At 38.0% G+C, this 22,850-nt stretch overlaps 1 protein-coding gene across 2 annotated transcripts in view; it reads left to right on the forward strand.

Moving 5' to 3' along the window:
- Positions 1–1,030: 1,030 nt before the first annotated feature.
- Positions 1,031–22,850, forward strand: part of RB1CC1 (RB1 inducible coiled-coil 1) — a 117,266-nt gene continuing 95,446 nt past the window's right edge. For both annotated transcript variants that reach the window (XM_032180790.1, XM_032180793.1), the window contains exon 1: positions 1,031–1,209. The gene's annotated coding sequence lies outside the window, so the exon portion shown is untranslated. The remainder of the gene's footprint in view (positions 1,210–22,850) is intronic.

Below are 22,850 nucleotides of genomic sequence, written 5' to 3' on the forward strand. Positions count from 1 at the left end.
AATTTCTATAAAACACCAAGTGGAGGTTGTTGCTTGGGGTTAGCCTGCAAGAAACATGCTGCATTTAGAGAGCAGCCCCTGGGGTGTGTGGGCCACCAGTGAGCCTTATTGGCCAGTTCGATATCTGGGAGATGGGATGACACAGAGGCTTTGCTGTAGCCTGCAGTCTGGGATGTGCCCAGTGGACCATGACAAGAGCACTTCTGGAGGCTCCTGCTGTGATTCCAAGAAGCTCCCAAGAGGTACAAGCAGGCTGAACACGGCAGAGCTCAGACTGCCTGCCCTCCTGGGCTCTCAGCCCCACACAGCAGATTTTAAAATGCATTATGTTAAGATCTATCAAACTCCGTAATAGTTCCCTGAGTAATGGAAGCAACTTTTGTTTGTTACACTGTACTGGACAAAGCATTGAAATATGCTTTAAGAGCTTATTCTGAAATAGCAAGCTGTATAGGAGATAAAGCTTTTCACAATGTGTGAATAAATTGGTTTTCTTTTATAATCTTATTAACCAGGCTGTGGCTTTGGCCAGTAATTTCCTTCTTGCCTGAAGAATTCATATTCTGAGTTGAGATGAAGGGAAACATGTAATTTGGAAAATATTATGCTGGGTATGTGAAAGGTACCAACTTTCCAGTTCTCTTTAAAAAGGAAAAAGAGCCATTGGAGTTCAGAAGTTTCAAAATTAATCTCAATTGAAACATCATGTCAAGTTGAGAAAGATGTAGGCTCATACGCTGCAAGGAAAATGTTGATGTGGGAAGTGGGAACAGGCTAGACTGAATTGTATTTGATTCCCTAATGGTTCCTATAAGACCTCTGTTTCTCTGAAAACAAGACCAAAAGAAGACAAAGGAAATAGGATGCACTTTCTGCACTCTGCTGCTCTTTGGCTGGGGCCCAGGAAACACATATTACTTTGCTCTGTACTATCCTGTGAATGCATTTAATATTAATGAATCCTCTCAATAAATTTTCTTAGGCACATGTCTATCAAATCCTGTACATCTAGTGAGTAGCAGCTCTGTGGCAGGTTACATTACTGACCACATCAAATTTTTCAGTGCATGGCAGCCACGGCTGCCACGAGAGCCTCCTGAGGTGGAATGGCCCCAGCTGCAGCACTGTGCAACTACTCAGGTCAGAAGCAACCTGACCAGAGATGGACAAGGTCAGCCCTGGCAGAGGAACCACAACACCACAATGCAGGTCAGTGAAGAATGGTTCATGGCTGAATGTAGAGTGGGAACCAGTTGTTTTGCAAAAGTTGTGCAAATCTTGATAGATTTGGAGATGTTTGAAATGTGGATCTGAATGTGATTTTGATTGTGTTATCACAGTACAACAAGGTGTTTATTAAGGGTTATCCGCTGAAGAGCTCAAAATCTGTATAATAATGACTTTCAAGAGTGACAATATCAGCAAAAAGGTTGATATACTGGAGAAAAGAAATGTAAAACAGATGCCTGTGTAAAGTCATAAATTGCTACTACTACTATTACATGTATTGGGGAAAATAGATGGCCAATAGTATATTCTGTGAAACATGTCTTGACTTAATCCCAGTGGCTTAAATAATGTTGATTCATGATCCATTCTACACGGTAAGTAAAAGGGATGTTTTGGATACAAGATTAATATTTCCTTGTTAGAAAAATAAGAGCCTTTGAGCTTATTAAAAACATACACTATGTGACTGAAGCCCACTCTGGTGCAGCTGAGGTGCTGCTACAAAAGGACTAAATCTCTTCTTTGAATCTATTCTTTGGTAAATGCAAAGTTCATTGTGGGATAGGAAAAACATGGAAAAGACAGGTGTGTGTTTCCATCCGCAGGGAGCTGAATGGGGTGGACTTGTTTCACTTTCACAAGGCTTTTTAATTTAGAATAGGTTATTTTGCTTTGATATCAATCGTTAAATAATGCTTGAATGATGGAGAAGAATCACAAGGAGGCACCTGTTGAGAAGGATGCAGTGGTGTGCTGTTGCCATGCAACCCGCAGCAGGAACACTTTGATAATCTGCCTGTCTCTTTGGACATGCTGATCTGGACTTGGAATGGGAAGGTTGGAAATAGGCTTTGAAAAAAAACAATTATAATAATATTATGCAGTAATTAGTAAGTAACTTTATTCAAGCTGGCTGGAATGTTACAGAAAATGTTTTGTATGTCCTGCCTGTGCTTTGGAAAGTCATTAAAATCCTTTGATAGTCAGGGCACCAGCCTCATTTTCTTTAGTCAGGGAAAAACATAGTTTGGGATGGCTGGAGGGCTGGAAACTGAAATATTTTCACTATTTTACATGAAAAAAAGTTTATATCTTGCTGTCCATGTGTGAGGTGGTCAGTCAAATTAAGTATATTTGTTTCCCTTCACTGAAAATAATATAAAACTCATTGAAAAACTTCAGAGTATCTTGTTGCCATGTAAACTTTTGGCTTTTGGATACTGTTTAATAAAATGGCCAAACCCTGCAGTTTTTTGTTTGTTTGTTTTAAAGTTTATTTAATCTCAATTTCAATTGTCAGGAGGGAACTCCCAAGGAAGGGGACATTGACTTTGTAGCTGTCCTTTCAAAATATGATCACTTGATTTGTGAGAACATGAGAAAATTTAGATGGCCCACAGATTTCATATCTCATCTTTGTGAGGTGATGAAATTAATCTTGAGAAGGATAATTGAAAAAACTGATCTTCTAGGACTGAAGTCTGAGCCATTTGATCATTTATAACTCTCTTCAAGTTGTAAAATACAATGTATCCCACCTAAAACAAACAAGCAAATAAATAAAAGGGAAACTGTACTTTCTGATTTCATAGGTATTTAAATTGAGAGCATTTTCCATTGCATTCTTATTTTGTGATAAAAAGGGGCTGACCTGAAGAATCTGCTACTTGGGATCCAACTTAAAATGATTTTACCAAGATTCTTAACAAAATAGCAGGCTCCTAGAAGAAACTTTCACATGACCATTATTAATACAAACCTGACAAGAGCTTGCATTGAATTTTTATGAGTGTTTTTGCAGAAAATTCAGAAGTAGCAATTTATTCCAGTCTTTCCATAGTCATACTTGTGTTCATGTATGGTGAGAGGCCTTATATATCTGTTGTCTTTACCATAATAACAGAAAAATGAAGTGCCAGAGAAGTATCTTGAGGAGTGGAATAAGCAATAATGTAATAGTAATAGTTTTATATATAATGCCTAGATCTGTACTTATTTATAAATATTTATGAACAAGTATGTTGGTAATTTATCATTCATAACAAATAATAACACGTGCAAATAAGTCAAATGTAGATTTAACAAAGTAATTTTTTTCCGTATCAGTGGCAGATAATTTTTAGCTTATGCTGATATAAAATATTGCAGCCTGACTTTGATCTCTTGTAGCTAACATATAGTTGCAAAGATTTAATGTTGCTGAAGAGCTTGCTTGGATGCCTTTCCAATGATCTGCAAAGCCTTAAGGATTTCACAGTGATTAACTCTACCATATGTTTTTTTTGAAATGCCAATTTTGCCAGGCCATCAGTTTATACTCAGATTAAACTGGCAAGTATGAGCAAACTTTCAGAATGAAGTAAAGTGTTAACCGCTTGTTAATGCCTTTGGTTATCATGTTATATAGACTATTATTGTAGTAGAAAAGTTACAAAATAAGGAGGATAGGCGGGTAATGAATGAAGTTCCCATTTGGCATGACAGCTGGAGTATCAGAAAATTTTCCTGTTGCCATGGGTTGTTGCTACCAGTTATTTTACATATAAATTGCTTCACTCATCTCTGGTTGGCAAGTTTTCTTGGCATGGCCAATATTTAGTGTTTAAATCTCTAAGCAAATGCTAAGAAATATTTTCCTCTCTAGCTGCTTATGAATGATTCGCACTTGGCACCAGAAAAAAAGGCAGGTTTCTGAATACACATTAGAGGTTTTGGGGCCCTGAAAATGGACAGAAGCAGGCAGGAATGAATAAACATGCCTATACTAAGCTAGTAAGGAAGACAGAGAAAACCTCCTTCTGCGGCAACGGATTATCTGACAAGAAGATAATGGAAGTCCTGGTGCTCTGACAACAGGCATGAAGCAGAACAGATAACTGTTCACAGGAACATGTAAGGTGTCTGGCATAGTGGACTTCAAACCAAGGACAGGAAGTAATATATCCAAAAATGTGTTTTGATATTGTAGTTTCAACTAAAAACAGCACACAATTTCATATCTATATTTGTACATAGCATAGATTTATAATTTATAGATTGACTTGTGCATAATCTCAGGTTTGTGCCCTGAGATCTCCATCTCTGTCTGCCAGGAGAAAAGGAACACTTCTCAGAAGTTGATAAGCAGTTTACTTTGAGCAAAGATTGCTTTGCTTAGCCAGTAATGTTTGCTAAATTTGTGGGTATGTGAGGAAATTTCCCTCAGGAAAAAGCTATGTTCAAAGTCCTGAATGATTCCTGTTCTCAGAAATCTTGTAGTAAGGGAAAAGGGATAACTCTGAGAGAAACCGAGGGAGAGCTTTAGGTTTATGATTTGCCCACATCCTGAGATTGCAGTCCTTTTCTTGTGTATCAGATGTAAGGTTTATTTAAGACCAGACAGACAGCTGAATTTGCAGTTAGACAACACAGAGAGATTTTACATTGATACTGATGAAAACTTGCAGGTTTGTTTATTTCTGGCAACCTACCCATAAAAAACTTTTAACTGTATTGCCTACATGCAAAGTATGCAAATGAATTCCTAATATTTACTTATCTTGAGTTCTTGGCAAACAATAAAGCCCATAGATAACTCTGCTCAGTATAATCTTTAAGGTACCTGTGGGAAAAAAACACAGGTGCCCTTGCCTAGAGGAGCTGAAACAGATCTGGTAATGCTCTCTATAGTGAGTATATCTTGTGATGAGACTACAGTGACTCCCTGGGGACGGGAAAAGCTGCTTGAAATTCAAGGGTTTACAAGTTTGTCATAGGTCTGCTGTGCTTTCAGAGCTGGAAAGATCTAGGAGAGCTACTGAAACTGAAAATCAGTCCTTGTTTACCTTAGTAGATCCTGACATTAATTGTTATGTTTCAGGAAAAGTTTTGCATTCTGAACAGGAATTAGGGGAATAATAATTGCTCAGGAATTAGGGGAATAATTATTTCATTCCCCTTAAGTGAAGTTTGCTTAACACTAGCTTAATAGCCACCACAATGAAAAAAGTTATCAGGATCATAAAAAAAAAAAAAAGCAAAAAAAAAAAAAAAAAGCACAAGTATCTAATAGGATAAAACTTGTCTGGAAGGGAAAGGTGGAAAGTCTGATGAATAAAACAGATATCATAACTTAGAGGTTATCAACATTTTGAATTTGGGGAGAAAATAAACACAGAACAAGAAAGAGGAAAAAAGATAATGAAACAGTAAGGAAATTGAAGGATTAGCCATAATTAAAGACTTATCAGGGAAAAACAAAAAAAAATAAGAAATGCTGAAGTGAAGAAAGAAATGATTTGTTAATATTAATCAAAGAAGAAATCAATAAATGTATCAGGGTGATATATCCTAAAAGGAAGAAACTGCACCAGCATGAGTATAAATAAATCAATAACAAAGAAGACGATGAAGAGTCTGAATAACAGGAGGTATTATAAATGTGGAGAACTTTAATGACTGGTTATAGAAACAAAGATTTAGCAGACTGAATTCTTTCCCTGTTGGACCACAGGAGCTTTCCTAGACAGGGGAGACAGTTCACCAAAAAGCAGTGGAGACAGGTCACTAGCTCTGAAGAGACTTTTTTTTTTGTATGAAATAACTGAGCAGTGTATTTTAATGATTGCATATGTTAGCTGCTGTGACATAAGAGTATCTTTTAAGATTGTAACAGACTTAAAGCCTTTTTTCCTTCTCATCTTCAGAATAAGGGTTAGCAAACTGTCTCTGTTGTTTCTCTGTCTCTCTCTCTCCCGCCTTCCCCCACAAATTGACTTGGTGCAGTTCTGTTTGACTTCTTCTAACAAATGGGTTAAGGTGATCAATAACTGTGAATAACATGCTTGTGCACAAATTTGTAGAGAAGTCCTACCAGACATAAAATACAGGAGGGGAAAAATCTAAAACAGCTGGATTACTCTTGAACGAAGACTGATGCTTATATGATCACAAACCTTTGTGAAATAGTAACCCTAGAGAGTTTCTAATGAATGAAAGCTTCCTCACCTTAATCATATTACTAAATGGAAAAGGAATTCCAGCTTCACTACGTTTATATAGTCAAGATCATGGGATGATGTGTGAGAGCCACTGCTCATATTTTGTATGATACATTTGCTGACTTTCTGCTTAAAAAAAAAAAAAAAAAGAGAGAGAGAGAGAGAAAATGCAGTCTGAAAATACCGTTTTTCTCATACTTTTCTTTTACTTTTTTATTGAGAAATAAAAGCAGAGATACAAACACCTTGCTTTGTCTTGTTAGTATAATGCATGACAGGAGACTGAGACTGGGGGAATTGGAGTGCTCAGCAGACCTGCTGTGAATTTTAGAGAAGAAACCAAATTGTTTTTGTTCTAAAATATGTTTCCTGCTCCTAGGCACCATTCATCATACACACTATAAAAGCACAATACAACACAACGTTTGGAATACACACAATACTACATGAGTACTGTCAACACTAAATCCCAGTCAACAATGATACAAACTATTGTTTTTGGCAGGGAGATTCATTTGACAGTCATTGCAGGGATTTCTGAAGTTTCTGGTGATGTTTTACATATCAGGATATGGAAGAAATATTTCAGACCTCCCTTTTTAATCTGGAGAAAGCAACACAACCATTGTAGATGAAGAATTAGTTACACCCATGCCCCTTACACAGCTTTACCTCTCTTGCAAATCAGGAGCTGAAATCAGCTGTCAACATCACCCTTTGATGAAGCTGAATGTAGTATAATTAACGTTGAATTGCCCTTACCTGAGAACTTTGAGGTGAACAAATAGTCAATCTGGCACATCTAATATTGTTATCCTTTGCTTATTCTTAAACAGATCCATTAAGTTCAACAGTGAAGCAGTTTAACAAATGTATGTGCTCCTGCCTAACAGAGTCATCCTTAACCCAGGTTAAAAATGTACTAGAAGCTAGTTTGAATATCTAGTCCCAACAGTTTATAAAAGAGGAGTGACCAGCAGATGGAGGGAGGTGATTCTTCCCCTCTGCCCTTGTGAGGCCCTACTGCATCCAGGTCTGGGGCTCTCAGGACAAGAAAGACGTGCACTTGTTTGAGTGAGTCCAGGGAAGGTCCACAAAGATGATCAAAGGGCTGTATCACCTTTCTTATGAAGACAAGATGAGGGAGTTGGGGATGTTCAGCCTGGAGAAGAGAAGGCTCCTGGCTGCCTATTGCAGCCCTCCAGTATCTAAAGGGGGCCTACAAGAAAGCTGGGGAGGAACTCTGTGTCAGGGATTGTGATAGGATAAGAGGTAACGGCTTTAAACTAGAGGTTAGGTTTAGACTAGATATGAGGAAGAAATTCTTTACTCTGAGGGTGGTGAGGCACTGGCACAGGTTGCCTGGAGAAACTGTGGATGCCCCATCCCTGGAAGTGTTCAAGGTCAGGTTGGATGGGGCTTTGGGCAACCTGGTGTGGTGTGAGGTGTTTCGTCCCATGGCAGGGAGGTTGGCACTAGATGACCTTTAAAGGTACCTACCAGCCCAAATTTCTATGATAACATGATTTTATGATCATATAATCACAGTGTTTAGGTGTGTGCTGGGACTATGGGAGCTGTAACCATGAATCAAGCAGAAGAGGTAAAGAAACACATTCTGGATTAGTGTTCCAACAAATATGCTGTTGCTTAAGGCAGGCAGGCTTAACCGTAGCTCTTCCTCCTGCTGTATTTTATAAAAAAGCAGATGTTATGAATGCTTTTTGTTTGAACTGTCAGGCTCAGACTCCAATTCAGGCACTGTGCTTACCCATAGCCCAAGAGAGCCTACCAGGCTGATCCCTTCCAGGAGGGCAAAGCTCACTCTGTGGCTCTCTGACTTGTTTAAATATGAGAGATATTTGTTCAGCAATGTTAAAGCTGGATAGTTCTCTGGTGCATGCACCAGAGAAGTATCTGTTGAACTTTGAGTCAGAAAACCCTCCAGGCATATCTCTATGGAATCAGAGATAGCAGCTGGCTGGAGGTTTCTGAGGTTATTTGGTGTTTAGGGAGAAAGTTAGGTCATTCAATATTACTTTAAGTGCATTCTTTAAGCTGGTTGTTCAAATAAGGTTATATAGCAGGCAACATAATCAGCTGTAAAATTGTTCTTTTCTGCCCTTTAAAATTAAACTGAAAATAGCAAACCAATTTAGTTCATAAATAATTACAATGGCTTCTTAATTGCCTCAGTGCGGGTTGCCACTCCAGCTGATGTGCTGATGGGGTATTCAGCGATTATCTTCTGACATTTTCTAAGGGCCCCTGGAGATGTCTGACATAACCAGTGGCAGTAGCTGAGCATTGAGCTGGCCTCCCTGCTGCAGTGTACAAACTGCAGGCTGCCTGAGTGCCTTGTGAGCCCGCATCTCACCACAGCATTTAAATGCCTGCTCAGTTGATTCACTACTTCCACTGCTGGTGGAAGTGGGTGAAATGAAACTGCTGAACTGTCGGATGGGGGAGCATGGTGGAAATGTGTGCTTCTCTTCCTTGTCTGGAAATGTATGCTTCTCTTCCTTGTCTGTCTACAATGACATTCCTTTAGTGAAGGGACAGAGGAGAGTGTAGGCTCGTAGTCCTTCCTGTTACTGTATCATGTTTAAAACACTACTATAAAAGGTTCAGAAGTTTGTTTGTTTGTTTGTTTAGCTCCTCCTATCGGCTGTCAGAAAAAATACAGTTACAGAAGAGGATTTGATGACCTGTGGATAGTTAAGTGTGACCATGTCAGGGAAGTCACAGAAGGGGGAGGAATTGAAGGGTCAGGGTCAGATTAGGGCAAAAATGACACAGTTTTTCAGCATTTGTGAATCCTGAAAGATCTAAGTGGCCACGCTAATTGCCATCTTTAGTTGGCAATTTCTGTGGAAAATCTGAAAGTCTCAGGATATTGTATTTATTGTATCATATTCCACATGTCTGATGTAGCATCCCTTCAATTTCTCCACAAGCCTCATATCTGAGTGTCCCCCAATTTCTCTGGAAAACATTTTATTTCCTGGTAGTGTGTTCTTCCTCTTCACTACAAACTTTTATTAGCCAACTGAGGAGTAGGGGTATCCTGCTCTGTTTAGGGCAACAGTTATGTTCTACCTCCCAAAGTATTCCTTGGGACTAGCTAGGTCTACTTTGCTTTTTACACTAAAATTTTTATCCTGGCAAAACATTCCATCTCAGGACATTGTGATTAAACTATAAAACACTTGGCATGATAGTTCAGTGAGAATGAGTGGTGCCTTACTTCATGCTTTATTCAATTAGACAATGGACTGTGAGTGAGGTAAGATAAAGAGCTGACTGATGTGTTTGTCAGGTTTTTTTTTTTTTTTTTTTTTTTGTAAGGCAATGCATAAGAAATTTCTCTTATCACATATTCCTCTTTACTCAAAGTAGAAGAGTATCTAATTGAAACTGAATATATAGAATCATAGAATGTCTCGGGTTGTAAGGGACCTCATAGATCATCTAGTTACAATCCCACTGCCATATGCAGGAATGCTACCCACTAGATCAGGTTGCTCAGGGCCTCATTTCCACTTTGCCACTGTTATAGGATGAAAGGAATGGAAATTAATGAAAAGCAATCAAATGGAAGGTAAAGAAATATTTTGGTTGGGGCTGAACAGAAGATGATTTTAAATGAGATTGGAACAGAAAGGAGGAAAAAGAAAAGCATTAATTTTGTATATTTTATTTTACAAAAAATAAATAAATAAAAGGCTTTTTTTTGCTGTTTTGTTTTGGCTAAGGTATATTTGACTAAACTTACCCTCTTTCAAACCTGTTAATGTGAAATAAATTTAGAAAAGATTTTCCAATTTGGAAAAGAATTTGCCCAAACAAGTAGGCGCTTCAAAAGCAGACAGTTTTTTTTTTTTTTTCAAGTAGGCACTTCAGAAAACAATAATAGCTGAAAAACAAACAAAACAAAACAAAAAAAAGTGATGTTCCATCTCTTGGTTTTCTTCCACAATTGAATTAAAATGAAAATGAATTTTCATAATGAAAGAAGTAAAAGCAAGAATAAGCATTATTCAAATATAGGCAAAAGACTGTTATTTGGATGCTCCAAGAGCCCCTCTTGCTCTCAGATACTTGCATTCAAAACCCAAGAAAACTTCTGCTTTCACTGTGGTTATTCTTTTAATGACAGACTTCCACAATAAGTCTTTTTAGAAACAGCATCTTTATCTATCTATCTATCTATCTATCTATCTATCTATCTATCTATCTATCTATCATTTGCTATTTTAAAATAGCATATTTTATTTGAAATTATTATGATGCCAGACACTTATGTAAAGTCCATTGTCTGTTTTATTGGGCTTTTTCTTTCACACGTACATACCATATTTCAGAGAACAGCAGGACTGCACAAAATAAAAGGGCTGGGTACTGGCTAATATTGAAGGCTATCATTAGTGAAAATGAAATTAATTGGATTATGCATAGTGTGCTATCGGTTCTTACAGAAATACCAGAATAAAACAGCAGGCTTTCTTGAGAAGGGACAAAATCATGTAAACAAAGCATCAAAAACCCCACTAAGGAGCATTAAACTTCCGAAAACTAGAAAGAAATTAACCGTAATTGCTTGCTTGCTTACTAGGGAGGTTATAACCAGAGCCTCTTAAATATTGTCTGCACTTTTGCAAGAAAACACACTTTTTTTCCCCTGTGAAGATGACATCTACTGAAGTGCCTGTGTGTGCCCATCTACATGTATTGCTGGAGAATTCCTGTGGTCAGGTATTACGCAGAGGGAGAATTTATGTTATTTGACCCTAGCTGTTCTCCTCCTTGGATTTCACAGAAATTTTTGAAGCTGGAAGACTTCAAGTGCATTTTGTCTTAAATATTTGGTTACTGGAAGTTGTTCTGTTGGTTCATCTGCCTCCATTTGACATTCAGCAGAGTGACCACAGCACAGAACAAGCATGGATGCCCAACCCTATGCTGCTGGGCACCTGTGAGCTGTGTCCAATAAACCTGTGATAGTCTCTTTGATGGTTGTGTCTTTTCCACAGTTAAATCTTCATATCTGTTAGTGTGTGGAGCATAATCCACTCTTTGGTGCTCATATTACTCATCTTACATCAATTAATTTCATTACCCTTTTAAATTTATTGTTACATTCAGAGTAAATTATTCCTGCACACAGAAATATTCCTCACACTCTGTTCAACTGGATAAGAATACAAATCATATTTAAACACAATACTCAAGATTATTTGTTATTTACTTCATTCTGCTTGGGAAATGACTGTTGTTTTTGTTTCTTTGTTTTTGTTTTTCCATTAAGTGATAGAAAAATTTATCAAGACTAGGTTGCAAAATTCTAGCAGAAAGAATTGTACCCCTCCATCCAAAAGTAATCTTGAAAGTTTCATTTTTTGTAATTTTGAATCAATTGCACATGTATCAATCTGATCCATGTATTTTTAGTATCCTAATTGCTTTGATATCTAGAATGTGCATAATATAATAAGAGGTTAGCCAAACTTGCTAATTCAGCAAAACTAGCTTCTGAAAAGCATTTCATGTTTCCAGTTTAAAGGCATATAGATTTTATGAGTCACATTTAAGCAGTGCCAAATGCAGCTGATAAATGGCTTTTTAATGTATCACAAGGTATTGCTGCCTGTTTTAATCTGGAGTCTGCAAGCTACATAGGCCATAAACATCTTCTGAATATTTACAAATGTCTCCTATTAGTCAGAAAGAAGCATGTCCCATCTGATGACTTTTGAGAATAGAAGCCTTCCTGAAGCTGTTGTGGTTTTACCCTGCTGGGCAGCTGAGCTCCACCACAACCGCTCTCTCGCTTCTCCTCAAAAGGAAAGGAGAAAATACAATGGAAAGGGCTCAAGGGTTGAGATAAGGACAGGGAGATCACTCAACAATTATCAGAGACAAAACAGACTCAGCATTGGGAAAATAGAGAAATTTATTACCTATTACTAACAATCTAGAGAAGTGAAAAACAAACTAAAAACTCCATTCCCTGCCATCCACCCTCTTCTACCTTCTCCCCCTGAACAGTGCAAGGGAATGGGGAATAGGGGCTGTGGTTCATCTCTCCCACTCCCTCACGGTCCCTCTCTGCCTCTGCTCCCCAACGGGGTCCCTCCTACGGAATGCCATCCTTCCCCAACTGAGCCTGCGAGGACTGATCACAGGCAGCAGCTCTCCAAGCACTGCTCCCACACGGCTCCGTCCCACAGGGTCCATCCCCCAGGAGCAAACTGCTCCAGCACGGGTCCCCCACGGGTGGGCGGCAGCTCCCCCCAGACCTCCTGCTCCTGCGGGGGCTTTCCATGGGCCGCAGCCTCCTCCAGGCCACATCCACCTGCTCCACCGGGGGCTCCTCCACACATGGGGGGGCTGCAGCGTGGAGATCTGCTCCATGTAGGACCCATGGGCTGCAGGGGGACAGCCTGCTCCACCAGGGGCCTCTCCACAGGCCGCAGGGGAACTGCTGCTGCATGCCTGGAGCACTTCCTGCCCTCCTTCTGGTTCTCGCTCCTTGCTCTCCCAGCTGCCATGTGCAGCAGTTTTTTTCCCTTTCTTAAATCTGCTCTCCCAGAGGCTCAACCAGCGCCGCTCACTGGCTTGGCTCTGGCCAGCAGTGGGTCCCTTTTGGAGCTGGCTGGAGCTGGCTCTGATCTGACATGGGGCAGCTGCTGGGCTCTGCTCACAGAGGCCACCCCTTCAGCCCTCCCTGCTACCAAAACCTCGACGCATTAACCAAGACAGAAGCTTCTTTTAACATTTCTCAATTTTGTGAAACCTTAAACATAATATGTAATATTATATCCATTGTTTATATTTCATTAGTATTATATGTAATATTAACAAAAAAAATAAAGTTTAAATACTTAGTGCATATATGAGTAGCTTATCCCAGATGCTGGAGTTTGAGGTAATACAAATCTTTAGTACAGTAATTGAAGCTGCATGAAAAAGGGGCTTTATGTAAGACTAATGTTACTAGTGTTATATGACACAGGACAAAGTATCTGTCACAGTTAGAATGAAAAAAAAAAAAGTCCAGCACCTCTTCCTAATTGTTCTTTGAACTTGGAAATTAGTATTCCAGTCTAAGGCTGCTTTGTATTTTCTAGTATAAATCCTCACACTGAAGTATGTTTGCACTCACACATGCTTAATGACTGTGTAGCACAGGTATTAAAGAAAATTGAGACACTATATTAGAAATTGTGAAATATAACTTCTGAGATTTATACATCAAATTTTGTGTATTGATGCTTAATATCCAAATACAATTCTTTTCCCTTTACTACAAGGCCACATATAATATATCTATTATCAAGAGATTGTATTTGGAAGTGAAGTTTAATCATATGCATGTGTTGATTGTTTCAAAACATTTAATTTTATGGAGTGTTTTCAACAAATAAGTTAAAGGATGTAAATATTGTGATCTTAGCCCCTCTGGTTAAGTCAATGTCATTATCTATAGGAGGTGTTGGTGATCTCCAAAAACAAACAAACAAAAAAAGAGACCTCCAAAAGTGATTTGCTGATATGTATGCTGAATCAGCTTACAGCTTATTCAAAGAGCTAAATGAGACACTTGAGATAGCACAGAAAATTTAAAAAGTGAGAATATGTGTTGTGGAAATTGAGCTATGAAGTGAAATTAGAAGGCAGGTTTTAGTAGAGTGAAAATCAAAGATAATCAGAAGATGGGGTTAAGATCATCAGAGGCCTTGAAACAGCAGTTTGGATCAGCTTGGGAAGCAAGGACTTTGCTGTGATATTTAAAGAGCAGCAAAATGACACATTTTAATGAGATGTGAAGAGTTAGAGCAGAAAAAGACAAAAACTCTAAAAAGTGTTATTGATGCAGATGGAGAACAAGAATCTGCAAAACAGAACCCTTTAGTTGCAGTTATGGAGTAAGAGGTACTACCAGGATGTCCTGTGTAACTTAATTAAAGCTAGGACAGTTACATATACCTAGGACATGGGTTTGGGCTTTATATGGAGACTGAGGGAGGAAAAAAAAAAAAATAAAAAATAAAAAAATACATATAACAGCCAATCACTTAAAAAAAGAGCCATTTACTGATAAAATGGTGTTAGAAAGCTTTAGATCTCAGCTACTGCCATAGTCAAGAAGAAACAATGAAAGATGATGTCAACTTGCTTAGAGGAAACTTCTAGGAGGGAGCAGGAGAAAGAATTGGAAGAGGCAAGCTGCTGTACAGCAGGGCCACCGTGAGAACAGGAGGGGAGAAAGATATAAGCGAGTCAGAAACCACTCAATCTCTGTCCCTGAGTGAGCCAGTAGGTATGTGAGAGGATTTCAGCTGTCATCCAGGTGAGCACATGGTCAGCTGACTGCTCTGATGTTGGGATACTGGCGCCAGTAGTTAGGAACTGGAGGGCAAGGAAGACAAGCACCTTTGGGACCCCTTTGTAGGGAAAGGGGAACTGGCAAAGTGATTGGAAAATGGGCACAAATCCTCAGCCTCTGGAGGTGACTCCTGTCTTGTCCGAAGGAAAGGAATCCCTTCAAGGAAGATACTGTAAATTTCCAAAGCAAGTAGACCGATGTGGAAGGAGGTATCCAGTACCTGAGAGGGTCTTGTTATGAAAGTGTGGTCTTCCCAAGCAACCACTGTGAGCCTTGAAACTTTGCCTTCCAAGATATGGCTGAACATTGCTAGCTGATGGAAAGTATAGAATAATTGTTTTCTCCTTTTACTTCCATTCAGCTTTTGCTTTTAGAGGTCTATCAGTGTGAAACCACCACAGCTGGTTCAATTGAACTGCTTGATTCCTTTTTTTCTCAGGTGGCTAAGATGGCATGAGCAAAACAAAACTTTCAGAAGTAAGATGAAAATCTTTCTTTTCTGGACGTGGTGATCACTAAAAGAGATGTTACATAAACTACTGTTTAAAGTTTTTGAAGGTAATTAGATCTTTGATGTTTGTGGGAGTGCTTTGTGCATTCAACTGTTTTGAGGCTGAGATATCACTAACTAATACAGAAATGTGAAGGTGGAATGCTGAGTCACATGGCTAGTGATACCATGGCTAACAAACTGTGAACAAAGGTGTAAGAACATTTTTTTTTTTTTTAACAAACAAACACTTTTGCTCAAGTTAAGTAATGCCTTTATGCAGTATTTTTTTCCCTCTCTTTTCTTTATTTTGAAATCCTTAGGGTCAAGGGATTTATTTGTGTGTGTGTGTGTGTGTGTGTGTTTAGGTCACTGTTAAGTGCAATATAAGAGATGATTTCAGATATGCAGGCTTATATCAGGCTCAAAAAGGTGCATATATGCATTTGCTATTGTTTCTAATACTATATGCTTATGCATCATAAGCTATTAAACCTCTAAATATGTGTTAGGCAGTGATGTTTATATCTTAAAATGATTGGTTTAAACAACCATCCAAAATGTCAGACTTACCTGAAGATAAGTCAGAATTTCTGACTTTTTTCTTTGGTGTTACTAGACTCTATAGAAGGCTTAGTTCAGAAACATTTATTGCATCATTGGGCAGTACTAGTGGGCAAAGATCGTTAAACAAGCCAATAGTTTAACTATAGTCATACAAAGATAATTATCACAATGATTTTTTGTTGCATTTCTGTAACTACATAAAGGTAATTCTATAAAAATTTCAGTTACACAGAAATGTAATTTCATTTCTCACTTTGAAATTATATTTTCTTTTCATTTCAGTTCATGTAAATCCAAATGATGTTTCATTCAGTTTCCTTTCTTCTCTCTTTTGTAGATCTGAAAAGACATCTTGCCATTCCCTATTTCATACTGTTATCTCTCTCCTCGTACTCATGGTGCTGCCATTAAACTTTTTCACATGTTTTATAGTACTTTATCTATCCAAAAGATTAAAGCAGATGGGCTAGCTTTCTCTCTTCTTCCTTTGTTGTTTTTTGTTTTTGTTTTTTTTCCTTCTTAGTCTCTAAGTAAGGGTAAATTTTTTTGCATCTAGTGAACTGCCTGTAGTTCTGTATGCAGGGAAAAAAAAAATATTTCATAAAGTAACTCTGTATCCATAATTAGTAATTTGTGCCAGAAAATTTCTGTCTTTGAAACATAATTTGAACTAGAAAATCCAAAATCAACACAGGATGAATTTTATTTCACTGAACAGTAGAGAACAATTGAAATGCAAAAACAATATATATATATATATATTTGGAAACACTTTATTTAAACTTACAGTTTATAGTATTACCAATATATTTCAGAAATTGAAATTAATATTTATTCAACTTCACAATACTTTTTAAACAGTTGGTTTTACAAACTGCGTAAAAGCTTATACTTTTGTTGCCATTTATTCAGGCTTGTGCCTCTGAAAAGCTTCCAAAGTGTTCATTCTTCTTCATAGAGAGGAAGACAAAATCAATAACTTCTTCGTCAAAGATGTTTCATGCACTAGTGAAAAGCTATTCACATGAGGTAGAGTTTCAAATGTCTCTGATGCTTGTTTTTCTGAAAGCAGCATCTTCCAAAGACAAACAGATTTGGCTGATTTTCTGCCCCAGACAGTTAAGGAGGTTTGTATAGAGAAGCCTGGGATAAAGGTACAGGAAGGTGGGCATTACCATGTTGACATAAACAGCCTCTTGTATAGGTTCTGGAAGGAAAAACAAAACAAGACAAAACAAAACAACAAAAAAAAACAGCTTCTTTTGGAATAAGATAACTGAGCCACTGTCAGGTCTGCTTAAGAAAAAAACTATGTGAGCTAAAGACTGTTTTACTAGAGGCTGAAGACAAATGCAAATGTAGGTTTTTCTGGAGTAGCATGTTTGCAACAAGCAGTGAAGTACTGCAAAAGAAAATGTAGGAAGTATAGCCAGAAAGAAAAAAAAAAAAAAAGTATAGCCAGAAAAACTTAAGAATGCATTGAGAAGGACTGGGGCTTTTGGCTGATGAGAAGCTCAACATGAGCTGGCAATGTCTGCTTACAGCCCAGAAAGCCAATTGTGTCCTGGGCTGCATCAGAAGCAGTGTGGCCAGCAGGGTGAGGGAGGTGATTGTTCCCCTCTGCACTGCTCTTGTGAGGCGCCACCTGCAGTGCTGGGTCTAGGTCTGGGGCCCCCAGCACAAGAAAGATGTGGGGCTGGTAGAACAAGTCCAGAGGGCCAAGAGGATTATAAGAGGGCTGGAGCACCTCTTCTATGAAGACAGGCTGAGAGAGCTGGGGATGTTCAGTCTGGAAAAGAGAAGGCTCTGGGGAGACCTTACAGTGGCCTTCCAGTACCTAAAGGGGGCCTACGGGAAAGCTGGGGAGGGACTCGGTCTCAGGGAGTGTAGTGACATGACAAAGAGTAATGACTTTAGTCTAAAGAGTGGTAGATTTAGGTAAGGAGGAAATTCTTTACTCAGAGGGTGGTGAGGCACTGGCACAGGTTGCCCAGAAAAGCTGTGGTTGCCCCATCCCTGGAAGTGTTCAAAGACAGGCTGGATGAGGCTTTGGGCAACCTGGTCCGGTAGGAGGTGTCCCTGCCCATGGCACGGGGGTTGGCACTAAAGGATCTTTAAGGTCCTTTTCAACCCATACCATTCTATGATTTTATGATTTGAAAGGGTGACACTGTGAATGAGTCTCTGTTATAAATGAAGGCTCTTTTGAAATGTGATGACCAGATCTCAATGGTCCATTTTAAAAGTGTGATTTTTATTTTTTTATTTTTTTTGGCACAGGCAACAAGCAGTCTGTGGCTGTATCTTCTGAGCTTTGCAAGCGTGAGGTGGGTGGTGAACGACAGATCAACATTATCATCAATTCAGCTTTCACTGAGCCCTGTAAAACATGTCCCTTGTAAAAGCTGTCCAAGGATCACAACACATATCTTTAAAAACTGTTGCACCATCCACATGTGTAGCAATAAGATTTTATAGGTAATAGAAATTGAAAGCAAAAATATTATGTTTTTTTCCAAGTTTTAAATGTCAGAAAGCAGCGTGAACTGTAGGAAGGACTCTTTCATAAAAGTGTGTACTATAACCTAAAACTATACATAAAGATACGGAAACTTGCAGATGGAGTAAATACAGAGATTCCATTTTAAGGCATAGAAGAAACTGAAGTGTCAAAGCAGTCTTTAACAACAAGAAACAGGATGACAGCACTGGATTTAGCTGCAGAAGGTGAAGAGCCTTCTTTACAAATGAATGGGATGATAGAGATGCCAAGCAAAGTTGAGTGGAATTTTATTAGTCTTTTTTTTTTTTTTCAATTTTATTGCACTGTTGGAATCACGTGTTTTCAAAAGTGCTCAGCTTTATCTTTTAAAAAGATCTACAGGAATAAAATGGAACCTGAGTTCTTTAATGCATCAGGTCATTCTGCTTCTGCTAATAAGATTCCTAAAGCCATGCTACAAGGAAAGCTCTTGCAGTAAGGACACTACGTGAATTCTCAAGAGTACCTATCATGTATGGTTTTGCCTTCAACAGTTTTCTCAAGTACATTTGAGGGCTCCTTAAACAGCCCTATGTCAACAGCAGGAATCTACTTCTCAGTGGCCAATGTTACACAAGAAACCCCTGTGGCATGTAGAGCCCATGGGAGATGATAACATTTGAAATACATTGACAGCATCGTGAAGGCAGTCTACGCTTGCCTACATCTCAAACCACTTCTGCATACCAAAGTGCCTTAGATATTTCTTATGAACAGCTTTCCAAGGCTGTTTATCCTATCCAAATCTGTGAGCCCATTGGAAATCAGTTCCTTTTATAATAATCACATAAACAGATTCCTTGGTCAAAGTCACGGGCAGACACCAACTGATTGTCTCGTGTATGTAATGAAGTATCTTAAGGAGCACAAAGCTGAAGAGACTTACTGTATACACCCTGCATCAAGATTGTTTCATTTTACTGAAAACTAGAATGCATCTTAGCTATGTTGACAGGGTTCAGCTCTGCGGCCTCACTGAGATACTTTTTTTTTTTTTTGTGTGTATTTACGTAGAAACATTGTAGATTCAATGACTTACCATTGGATTTTATTTTATTTATTTAATTCAGATTATGTATTTCTATATCAAAAGCTGGTCTCTGATATGGGTGCTGTTAGGCTATTGTGAAATCATCTTTTTAACCTACTTCAGGAATAAATTCAGCCTTTTAGGAAACAACTTTAAGAGATATTTTTCTGACTTTGCAACTTCTCTCTGAATCCTCTCCACTCGGTAAAGCTCCTTCCTTAAATGCAGTTACAGTGCTTGGCACTGTTGTGCTACAGTTGGACTGTAGTTCTTCTAATACTTATATAAAAATGCCTTATTCTTAACCTTTATGGGCTTAATTTTCATATATTCTTCTTTATAACTGTCATCTTCACTTGCTTTTAATTGCTGTCAATTTGTTGTGTATATTTTCCATTTATTATATGTTGGTAGGATGGGGTGTTTGGTTTCCTTAGAGTATGCACTTGCACTCAACAAGTACAGAGCTTAAATTAACAGGGCATTCTTTCTCTTGCATGTTAAAACATTTTCAAATAATTACCCTTTATCATTCACATTTATGTATTTATACTTTTTGGACCAGATGATCTCTAAAAATCCCTTCCAACCTAAGCCATTCTATGATTTTCCTCCTTTTCAGTATTTTGATCTTCTTTTTCATGGTAAAGGCTTTTCTATTTCATTTTATTTACTTTGAGTTGTGTCTCATCTTTCTAAACATAAAATAAGCCATATTCTTTACATTCTACTGAACATATTAGAAGCCAGTTTTCAGTCTCTAGATGCAGCAGCTGGATGTCAACATATGGGCAATTGGAGTAATTATTTAACAACAAGTGATTATTATCTTTGTCATGAACATATGCAGGAAAATGCAACAGAAATAATTTGCTGGAAATGCAAAATATATTTAAGAGGGAGAATTAAAGGTTCAACCCACCTGTCTATAAATGTTAATAAAATTGCCAATATGCTGCCTGTTCAGAAAACAAAAATCAGAGTTGATTGCAGTCATTTTCATCCATACAGTTTGCAGTGACAGAAAAAAATTACAGTGAAGCAAAGCCTACAACAGTCCAAATGCAGTTTAGTACATATAATTTATCTCTCTACCCACACTCAATTAAATAGCATGCTTTGAGGTTCATCTAATTTCCTTGCTCCAACACACAAACACCCACCATTGAAGTTAATGGTTTTTATTTTATTTTACAAAGGTTTTCCAGCTATGCTAAATTAGCAGGAACATTTTAATTAAAGCTTGCAGTGGATAGTCCCTTGCCAGTTTCTGGGGAACTACAGTTTGGTGCATGCAGGGAGTGTGTTTGCTTAAAGACAGCTATGCACAGATATCTGGTCGGCTCATCACATGAACAGAGACAGACTGGTTGAACCATATTACTTGATCATAGCTCTGACAAGCTTCAACTAATATCCTGAGAGGACAGCTGCTACTAACCATGGCAGGGTTAAGTTACAATTGGATTATTTTAAGAAATATTCTGAAAGGAAATAAATTACAGCTAGTTACTACCACAGATCTCACCACTCACTTTGCAATAACAAGGTGGATTTCTTTGATTTTGTTCTCTCTATTATAATGAATACTACGACTTTTTTTTTTTTCCTATAATACATAAGAGAACTTAATGTTTTGTCTTACAAAACAAGAAATCAAGGAATACTCTATACCTGATATAGGCAATGCCAGAAGATAGGATGATCTGACAAACAATAAGTGATATATGCCAGCCACAGTGTGATTTTGAAGTATCTGCCTTAAGTATTGTGAGATGCTCCTTGTGAGACTTACACTTTTCTCTGCCTTTGTCATTTTGGGTACTGTTATAGGACATGCACTTAGGACAGTAAGAATACTAGATATTGGATATTCTACTGGCTAATGGGGGAGGGGGGAAGGAAGGCAGGGCATGGAAACGTGCTTCATATCTTTAGTACTTTATCACTGCTCTTCTGTGAGAGAAACTGAGCCTTAACTTTGTGCTTACAGAAATGTTACTTAAGAGGGCCTATGCAAAACAAAATATTTAGTGCAGGTGTTTGCAGTATAATACCACACAGTTTCTACTAAGAGAGCTATGAAGAAAATTAATGAATATTGACTAATTTTCTGTTTCCTAACATCATTCTACAAACACCAATTTTGGCACCTCAAGCAAGTAATAACAGCCTTTAGCCTGTGTGGGAGCACATTTGGCTTTGATGGCACTGTTGGATGCCAGAGAGTATGTTTTGTCCCAGTATTATCTGGGTCCTTGCTTTGCTCTTTGCCAGATTCTAAGAGGGAAAATGCTGAAAATGTTGAACAACTTTTGGATCTAATGCAACATGTTGTTTCTTTCATCTAGAATTTGTATTAGCTTTAAAAAAAACAAAAAAACAACAAAAAAAAAAACAAAAACAAAAAAAAAAAAACGTTTAAAAAAAAAAACGCTTTAGTGATGCTTTAGATAACTAAAGCAGATGGAGGAGACTATGTGTGAAGATTTTGTTTATACATTTTGAAAGGCATTTAAAACAAATCAAATGTATTTCTCCATACTGACCTTCTAACAAGAAGAAAGACCATTTCTTTTCTCTGCCATAAGATCTCTGCTGGTTCCTTCTCTTAATATATAGGAATGGAGTTTCATTGCAAAAAAAAAAAAAAAAAGTCATGAGAAAAGAAGTATTTCAATGGAATTTCTCATATTGACGCAATATTGACTCAAAATATGCTTCAAACTTGGGTTTTACCAATATTTCCCTCTGGTTGAGCTCTGGGAGGATGTGATGTGGATTGAAAATAAATTTTGGAATTTTCTGGGGAATGGGATTTTCATTTGTCAGTCACCTACAAGCCCATTGCCTCCTCCACACTTCTCCCTGGTCACATTCTGAGAGGGCTTATTTACCCTCCCACATTCTGAGAGGGTTTATTTATCAAGTTGCATAGCTGGATCTCAAGTGGTGAAAATTAGCAAATTGCAAGCATTGTAACTAGATTCCCAAGTATAGGAATTGTGTCTGTTCTTGAACCCAGGAATTCCCATGCCTTGCACATTTCATATACCAAATTGTGCTCTGACCTCCAAGTACAGCTATTTGCTTGTTTCCTTCAATTACGTGGCCAGAGAAAGCTGCTTCCAGACCTGATCCTTGCTCCTGTCCTACCTGCTTATTTATACTGTAAGGCGAAATTGATTTTTGAATCTATTTTAACCTATCTCTGTTTCTTTTTTATCACACAACTCCACAATCAAGCAATGATACTGGAGCAGTAGTTGACATGGTTTTTAAAGAAATGTAAATCTAAACGCATGATTTTTTTTTCCCTTTGTCATGATGAGCTGGGTAAAAGTGCTTGAAGGTCTGCTTAACCTCTCTGAAATAATCTTTGTGGGAGCTGTGAGCTGTTAATTTGTTTAAATGAGACACCAAGTTTGAAATCTAAAGATGTTAGAGTGAAAATTCAAAGTGCAAATTGCTTCATCACTTCTTATCCTAGCAGAAAGCAGCCGTCTAACATGATTCCTTCACAATCCTGCACTTCCACTTCAAGCATTTGGAAATCAAATTCACATAAAAAGTTCAACATACATGTAATTACCAAAACATTCACAGGTCTATGGATATCAATA

This window comes from Aythya fuligula, chromosome 2 (assembly GCF_009819795.1).
Source record: "Aythya fuligula isolate bAytFul2 chromosome 2, bAytFul2.pri, whole genome shotgun sequence".
NCBI lineage: Eukaryota > Metazoa > Chordata > Aves > Anseriformes > Anatidae > Aythya > Aythya fuligula.